Consider the following 9,555-nt stretch of genomic DNA (forward strand, 5'->3'; position numbering starts at 1 on the left):
AACAGCCATAACATATATTTATATTACCTACCGACAAATCGTCATACTTTTGGTTTAAATTATTGATGTCCAGGGATTCATCATTAAAATTGTTTTTAGCATAAATACCGATTTCGCCAAAACGTTTCCATAATTTATTGGAGCCTAAAAAAAGCCTAGATTACAGGGTCCTGGAGATCTTGATTTTACGAAAATTTAGCAACAACGCACCCAGTGCATTATACAGACTTTGATCGCAAATTCCTCACTTTCACATTTTGACTTAAGAGACGATATAACTTTCCGAACAATCCAGTAATTCTTCATAAAAGTTGCAGTGTTCTGTGCATTCCCCTTCACCAAATTCTTGATTGAGAAGCGACTTTGGAGTTGAAGTGTTATAGAATGCGATTCTTTTGTAATTCTCAATTTCTTAAGGCCAAATTTTGGAGCAGTTTTTTTGACGATTGCGTAAACGCGGCGTTTTGATTTCAATGTCGTACTTGGAACACGTTTCAAGAACCTTTTCAAAAATAAAATGAAAGCACGAGTCAGCGTTTTGCCACTTATACTTTCATTATACAAACATTTGTATATAATGTGTGTATGGATATCTATAACCATATGTGAAAGGTACATACATTTTTCCATTACACAAAAGCAATCATCTCTATACATATAACATTGTGCACCTACAAAATAATATGTAAAGTAGCTCACTAAATAATACAAAACATAAAAACCTGTGCAACAAATATTACCGTACATAGTTTATCATTACTAAAGGCGTGGGCTCGAATCATACTTCTATATATCGGGCCCTTCCCGCAATTTAAGTGTAACCAACAAAAATACAGATATTAGTTTTTTGCTGAAAACCGATAGTTTTGCATGATTTGAATCATCTCACAAATTTTTATAATAGAGAATAGTACCGTTATCAATCTAAATCAAAAAGAAATTTTAGTGTAAGTGAATTTTGAGGTTTGTTTACTTTTTTTGTGACCGCAAATTGCTACTTACCTCAAAAGTGCTTCTCTATGGTATCCTACGAGTAATGTTTATTTTCACTTTTATCGTGTATATTTATATTGTTCGCAAAAGCACTTGTTGCAATTATACTGTATATGCATGATTTAAGCAACCATTTTGCAAAAAGAAAAAAATATGGCTGAAAACGAAAATATATATTTTAGTTTGATACAAATCATTTCTGCTTAAGTTCGTGAAATCCAATAAATTTTTTTTATTATTTTAATATGAAGCTTTTACAAAATAAGGTGATTAATTATTTTATATTATCTTTAAAATAAAATAACAAAACTGTGTTTTAAAACGAATGAACGATCAAGGATAACTCACTGGTGCCATATAGCGATACTGAGTCAGAAAAGACATATTCTGGGGAATTAGAAAACGAGATATGTGTTGGAATAAGAGGGTATAAGAAGAAACGAAAACTTCCTAAAAGACTTCGGGGTAAAAAACGAAAGCTGTATGAAGTTAAACCAAATCCCTGCGTAGGTAAAAATTGTGGAAATAAGTGTTGTGAAATGCTTAGTGAGCAAGATCGGTTGGTGCAAATGAACACTTTTGGGGCTTAGGCAACAAGATACGACAAAGAGATTGGCTTCTATCGTGCATGACCCGGAAATGCGTTCAAAGGAGAACATCAGATAGCCTTAAAAAACAGTAGAGCTATGCATATTTCATTACATATAACGAAAAGCGTTTTAAAGTTTGTCAGCAGTTTTTACTGAAAACACTTAATATTTCCCAAAACCCGTTAATATGTGTTTGAAAAAAACATAGCTCTTCAAATACCTCTTACCTGACCAAAAAAAGACCTCCTCTCCATAATAAATCTGACGAAATAAATGTGGCTCTTTTGAAATCATTCATTGAACACCTACCAGCAGTTCCTTCCCACTACTGTAGGAACAAAAGTACTAAGTTATATCTTCCACAGTACTTTCGAAACGTGCCAACTTTGTATAGGTGTTACACGCAGCACTTGATAAATACAAATCAGGAGCAAGCTAAGTTACCCCTAAGAGTTTTTCGTACCATTTTCAAAAATTAATACCATATAGGCTTCAATTTGCCAAAAAGGGACAAATGCATGTAATCTGGCATCCCAATGCATGCACTGTAAGAAGGCAACCCTACGTCGTGAAACATGAGAAGAGGGAGAGAGAACGAATAACGAAACAGTCAGTCATAAGAGATAAGTGGTCAGCCGAACATCAGCAGTATCAGCCGTATTTTACAAAACTTCTTACATCTTTAATTTGACTCTGAATTTGTCTTAAATATTATTCTACTTAAAATTGAACTGAATTACTTTACTGTACAATATATAATTTTCATTATATAAACATTTTTATTCACAAACCAAACTCTTTTGATTTACATGGGGGCTCAACCGCTCAACCAAGCAGACAAATTTCTGGTGAAGCAGCATGTTACGTTCAAATAAAAAATAAAAAGCAGCGTGGGAAGAACAAGAAACCAAGTTCGAGCACAAAAAAAAGTGAACAAGTGTGTATCCAAAGCGAAGCGAACGACACTTTCAAAATACAACGGCGTAAAGTGGGTGACAAAGACGAAAACGACGAACAGTTGAACGCGCAGGGCAACAGTAACATACTTGAATCTACCCCGTGCGTAGCAAGCAGAGCAGGCAACAGCGCAGGCAGCAGCGCAGATGAAGCAGCAATGGACAACGAACGAGAAAAACGAAACAACAGCTTTGAATCAGACGAAGAAAATACATATTTACGTTCTAGTGAGTTGGCAGAACTAATCAAATTACCCGCTGAAAAATTAGAAAAAGACGATAAAAACAAAAGCAAAAATAATGTTACTGTGGAAAGTTTTTCTAAAATTATACCGGATTTCGATGGCATTTCGATACCAGTTAATCAATGGATACGCAATTTCCATGATAACGCAGAAGCATACGAATTAAGTGCAAGACAAAAATATGTAAATGCTCGTAATAAAATGGTAGGTACGGCAAAATTGTTCTTAGAAACCACCACTGTTTATGATTACGAATCGTTGTGCGCAGTATTACGAGAAGAATTCGAGCAGAAGTTGAGTAGCGCTGAAATACATAAGCAGCTGCGCTGTCGAAAAAAACGTACTTCTGAGAAATTTCACGATTATGTTTTGCAAATGCGAAAAATTGCGGCGCTTGGAGAAATAGAAGATGAGGCTGTCATAAGTTACATAGTTGATAGCATGGATGTGCGAGACGATTTGAAATTTCCTCTATATAGTTCAACGACGTTTAAAGAATTACGGAAAAGGTATGAATTAGTAGAAACTATGATAAAAAATGGTTCATCAAACAGACACCGACAAAATACACAAATAAGTATGCGCGAACAATCGGAGAAAGACATTAAGGTGGAGCGTAAACAATCGCACTGCTATAATTGTGGGTCTGCTCAACATAAAAGGGCAGAGTGCAAAGAAGAAACAAAGTGTTTCAAATGTAATGGCGTAGGGCATATGGCGAAGCAGTGTACAAATGCCAAGCCTACTGTCAATATGGTGGTAAATCAGACACGTACCAAAACAATTAAAGTTAATGGTATTTCTGTACCTTGCCTGATAGACACTGGCGCGGATGTCTCTCTTATGCGCAAGAGGAAATACGTGGAAATTTTTAAAAATCAGCAACTACAAAAGTGCGTTGTAAAGCTATTTGGATTAGGTAACGTTGCTACGTCAGCATTGGGTGAAATAGTAACACAGGTCCAGGTTGATGAGCTAATTACCACACATACATTTTTAGTCGTAGAAGATAGCAAACTAGGCGTTGATATGATAGTTGGATATGATTTTCTACAAAAGTTTGTGGTCACTATGAATGGTGGCAACTTCAAGTTTTCACGGTTAGACGAAAAACCAGAGGAATGCGAAGCTGGTTACAATATTTTTAACGTAGCTTGTAATGAAGTAGAAATAAATGTAGATCAAAAATACAATGCAGCTGTTATGAAATTGATAAAAAATTATAAGCCGGTGAGTAATCCAAAAGGTTCTCCTATAAAACTATGTATTATACCCAATGAAAGTACAATCAGCTTTCGTGAAAACTTCAGTCGGGTTTCAGCGAGTGAACGAGAATTTATAAGAAAGCAAGTAGACGAATGGCTGCGTCAGGGAATTGTTAGGGAGTCATGCTCTGATGTTGCAAGTAAAGTTGTACTGGCCAAAAAGAAATACGGTAGCTACAGGCTTTGCGTAGACTTTCGCAAGCTGAATTCTCTTTTCCTTAAAGATAGATTTCCAGTACCAGTAGTAGAGGAGGTGATCGAAAAGATGCAGAGTGCCAGATATTTTTCGGTCATGGACCTTAAGAACGGTTTTTCCACGTTGAGGTTGAAGAACAAAGCCGAAAATATACAGCGTTTACAACGAAAGAGGGCCTTTTTGAATTTAATAAAGCACCGTTCGGCTTTTGCCACTCCCCAGCAGTCTTTGTACGTTATGTAAATCATATTTTTCAGCAACTGATAAACGAACGCAACATGGAAATCTATATAGATGATATCGTTGTATTTGGAAACACGGCAGAGCAGTGTTTAGAAAATATGGATCGCGTTCTGCGGCAAGCTGAGCAGTTTGGTTCAGAAATCAGCTGGACAAAATGTCAATTTTTAAAACAAAGAGTAACTTTTTTGGGTCACGAGATAGAAGACGGGCGGGTCTGGCCAAGTCAAGAGAAAGTAAAAGCTGTGAAGAAATTTCCTCTGCCAAAAAACATTAGAGGTGTTCAGACATTTCTCGGATTGACGGGTTATTTTCGTAACTATGCTGTAATCGCTAGACCGTTAACATCGTTGTTGAAAAAAGAGGCTGAGTTTAAAATTGGGAATGAACAGATACAAGCTTTCGAGAAATTAAAATCAGCACTTTTGGAAGAGCCAGTACTTAAAATTTTTCGTCAAGACTTAAAAACACAGTTGCACGTTGACGCATCAAAATATGGCTTTGGGGCCACATTGCTACAACAACACGAAATCGGGTGGCACCCAGTGTATTACTGGAGCAAGAAGACATCGCAGCAAGAGGAAAAATTGCATAGTTACCTTTTAGAAGTAAAGGCAGCCTATCTAGCAACGAAAAAACTACGTCATTACTTAATGGGTATAGAATTTGATCTGGTTACTGATTGTTCAGTTTTAAACACACCACGAAGAAGAAAGACGTTCCACGTGAGGTTGTACAGTGGTTGATGTATCTTCAAGACTTCAACTATAAAATAGAACATCGTGCGGGAAACAGAATGAAGTACGTTGATACTTTAAGTCGCTTTCCTGTCATGCTGGTAGTGTCAGAGATTCACGCACAAATACGCCGAGCACAGCAGAAAGACGAACATTTAACAGCAGTTGCGGAAATTCTGAAACACCATCAGTATAAAGGCTATCAAATAAGAAATAATTTAGTATACAAGCAAGTTGAAGGACAACATTTGTTGGTGGTGCCTAAACTCATGGAGAAAGAGGTTATTGCAAAAGCTCACTGCTTCGGACACATGGGTACGCAAAAGACGATGCACCGGATAAGGCAGGATTATCACATACCACACTTAGAGAAGAAGGTGAATCAATACATCGCAAATTGTGTTGAATGTATTACACGTAACAGAAAGTTGGGCACGCAGGAAGACTTTTTACACTGCGTCGACAAGGGCGATACTCCACTTTCCACACTTCACATCGATCACTTAGGTACACTAGATCCAACGGCAAAGAACAATAAATATATTTTGCCTATAGTGGATGGGTTTCCCAAGTATACGTGGATATACCCAACGAAGTCAACAGATGCGCAGGAAGTTGTCAAGCACATGGAGGATAGGGTCACTTTATTTGGTAATCCATTACGCATTATCAGTGACAAAGGCACAACTTTTACGTCAAATTTATTTAAAGATTTTTGTTCCAAGAACAAAATCGAACACATAGAATCAACAGCAGGAGTGCCGAGGGGAAATGGGCAAATCGAAAGGACGAATAGAGTCATACTATCGGTTTTGTCAAAAATTTCAGCCGCAGAACCCTCGAAATGGTATAAATACACATCGCAGGTGCAGAAAGCTATAAATTCACACATTCATTCGTCAACAAAGTTCAGTCCTTTCGAAATAATGTTTGGTGTAAAAATGCGCAATGAATGCGATCTCAAACTGATGCAAATTTTGAAAGATGAACTGGTATCGAGTTTACAAGATGAGCGTAACAAAATAAGGCAAGAAGCAAGATATCAAATCGAAAAGGCGCAAGAAAAATATAAGCAACAATTCGACAAGAAACGTAAAGGGCATCACGGATACCAGTTGCATGACTTAGTAGCCATTAAGGTCACGCAATTTAAGACGGGGCAAAAGTTGGGTAGGAAGTATGCCGGACCTTACGAGATAACGAAAGCGAAAAGCGAAACAGCAGATACGATGTACAAAAAGCAGCAGAATTTATTGGTCCTAACAAAACATCAACAAGCGCTGACAACATAAAGCTTTGGAGTTGTATTAATGAAAGCGATGATGACGATGGTGTAGAGGAGTCACCTGGGACAGATGACGAACAGGATGGCCGAGTGTAATCTGGCATCCCAATGACTCTGAATTTGTCTTAAATATTATTCTACTTAAAATTGAACTGAATTACTTTACTGTACAATATATAATTTTCATTATATAAACATTTTTATTCACAAATCAAACTCTTTTGATTTACATGCATTATTTGTGAAAAGTATAAGAATTCGGACAGAGAAGCACAAAACCTTTTACAGCAAACTGAGGAACATAAAATGCACATACGGGACAGAGATAAATCAAAAGAAATTTTCTTAGAGGACCAAATAAAAAGCAAAGAGAATGGGACGTATATCTGCGCCAGCCTCGATCTTCAGAAAGTATTGAATACACTACACGGAAAAAGCGTAAACCTTTTCTATTCAAGAAAATATGCCTTTTCCAATGAAAGCGTTAACGAAAACGGCACAAGAAACGGTTATTGCATTTTATGGGGTGAATAGGATGGAAAACGTGGATGTAACGAAATTTCCAGTGCAATTTTCCAATACTTAAATATCGTGGATGAAAGGGGGACTCATTCTGATATAAGTCTATATTGTGATAGTTGTGTTGGGCTGAACAGGAACAGAGCTATGCAAGCAATGATAATATATTTCTTAGAGAAGGCTGCTAACATAAAACACATTAAATTAACTTACCTGTTGCCTGGGCATACCATGATGCCCGTGGACTCCATACATAGAACTATTGAGTCTTTTATTCGCGATAGAAATGTTTGTATACAATAATTTCGAACGCAAGAACTATACCAGAAAATTATACATTATACATGCATGTCAATTCATATTTCGGATTTTAAAGACTGGAAAACCTTATCTCAAGCTTTGCTTCCAGCTTCAGTTAAAATATCATTTACGTCTTTGCGTTGCGCTATATTCGAAAAAAATTCTCCATTGGTTAAACTACACTATGGTTATTTTCACGATAGCGTGCAATTACTGGCGTATGCTGATAACATTGATATCATCGGCCTAAACACCCGCGCTGTTAGCTCTGCTTACTCCAAACTGGAAAAAGAAGCGGTAAAGATGGGTTTGATGGTGAATGAGGACAAAACGAAGTACCTGCTCTCATCGAGCAAAGAGTCGGCGCATATGCGCCTTGGCAACCACGCTACTGTTGGCAGCCATAATTTCGAAATAGTAAAATACTTCGTTTATTTGGGAACCAGCATCAACACTAGCAACAACATCAGCACTGAAATCCAGCGAGGAATCAATATTGCCAATAAATGCTACTTTGGACTAGGTAGGCAATTGAAAAGTAAAGTCCTCTCTCGGCGAACGAAAATCATACTCTACAAGTCACTTATCGTACCCGTCCTGCTTCGAGAGAAAAGTTCTTCGAAAGATTTATGGACCTCTACGCGTTGGCGATGGCGAGTACCGAAGAAGATTTAATGATGAGCTGTACGAGCTATAAGCAGACATCAACATAGTCCAGCGAATTAAAAGGCAGCGGCTGCGCTGGCTAGGCCATGTTATGCGAATGAAAGATGATGCTCCGGCCAAGAAAGTGTTTCTATCGGAACCCGCCTATGGAAGCAGAGGTAGAGGGCGGCCCCCGCTCCGTTGGAAGGACCAGGTGGAAAACGATTTAAACTCCCTTGGTGTGACCAATTGGCACCGGTTGGACGGCCATAACCGTTTAGACGGTTAAGCGCCAATTAAGTAAGTAAGTAAGAAAAAACGGTATACGATCTCAGTACAATTGTGCGGTCAAGAAGAAATTCTCGCAAACTTAGTAAGGGTGCTGTTACCTTGTATGGTTACTTCTTACACATTTCATCTTCAAAATATAACGACCTAAAAGCTCTTTGCGAAAAGAATATCATACCAAAACAATTTCACTATAAATATATTAGCTTATCCCATACTGGAAAGATAATAGATACATTGCCTGAGACAAACGAAGTTGAATGAATTATTTTGTTTACAACAATTTTATTGCAATCATTATCATTTAAATTAAACAAATAAATAAATATAAATAATTAATATAATAATAATAAAACAATTTGTGCACTACAGAAACTTATACATAATCAATTTGTTTTGACAGTTTGGTCTGTCTTCGTTTTCTACACAAACAATATGCCTTGCTTCTGTGGACAAAGAGTTGAACGCGCGCAAACCAGTGTGCTGTGCGAGAGGTGTAAGGAGGTGTTTCACCTGCAGTGTGTTGTTGGCACTTTGGCTGCTGATTTAACTTACTTTAAAAATGCCGATGAAATTTATATTTGTGGCGATTGTGCTGTCGTTCATCGTGAGGCTGAAATGTCTTCGCTGTACAGCAACAACAACAACAACAGCGTCAATATCAATAATAATAATTTGCAAGTCAACGGCAGTACCAACAACATCAATAATAATAACGAGCATACTAACGCCAACTACATCAACAATAATAGTGAGCAAATGAGTCAAACAGCGACAGCTAATACACTTGCTGCTCTTCTTAAAGAGAACGCGAGTATTAATACTCTTATCACTGATCTATAATCAGTTAACGACAACCTGCAAAAAAAATGGATAGCATGCTTGATTGTTTTTCCGTATTACACCGAAGTATATCACAGAAAGACGAATTGTTAACTGCGCTGGCAAGTGAGGTCAAAGGACTTCAGGTCTTACTTACTTGTTTTCTGAATGAAGCAAATTTAAAAAATTTTAAAAATCCACCCCCAAACAAAAACAATAACATGTCTGCTTGCAATGCTTTTACGCCATCATCGCCTTCCACTTTCTCGTCTATTGCTGCTGCCAACGTCGCATCTATTGCAAGTTGTCCCAACAACAACGCCTCGGTGTCGGCATCTGCATCACAGACTCTTCTTACTGTGCCGTATATTTCTGATAACTCTGCGGCCGATCTTCTCTCTGGCGCTTCTACCTTGACTCCGATCTCTCAACATTCTAATAATATAGAAGAGGCAATTGTTGTTAATTTGCATA

Source organism: Eurosta solidaginis, chromosome 2, assembly GCF_040869045.1.
Source record: "Eurosta solidaginis isolate ZX-2024a chromosome 2, ASM4086904v1, whole genome shotgun sequence".
Lineage (NCBI taxonomy): Eukaryota > Metazoa > Arthropoda > Insecta > Diptera > Tephritidae > Eurosta > Eurosta solidaginis.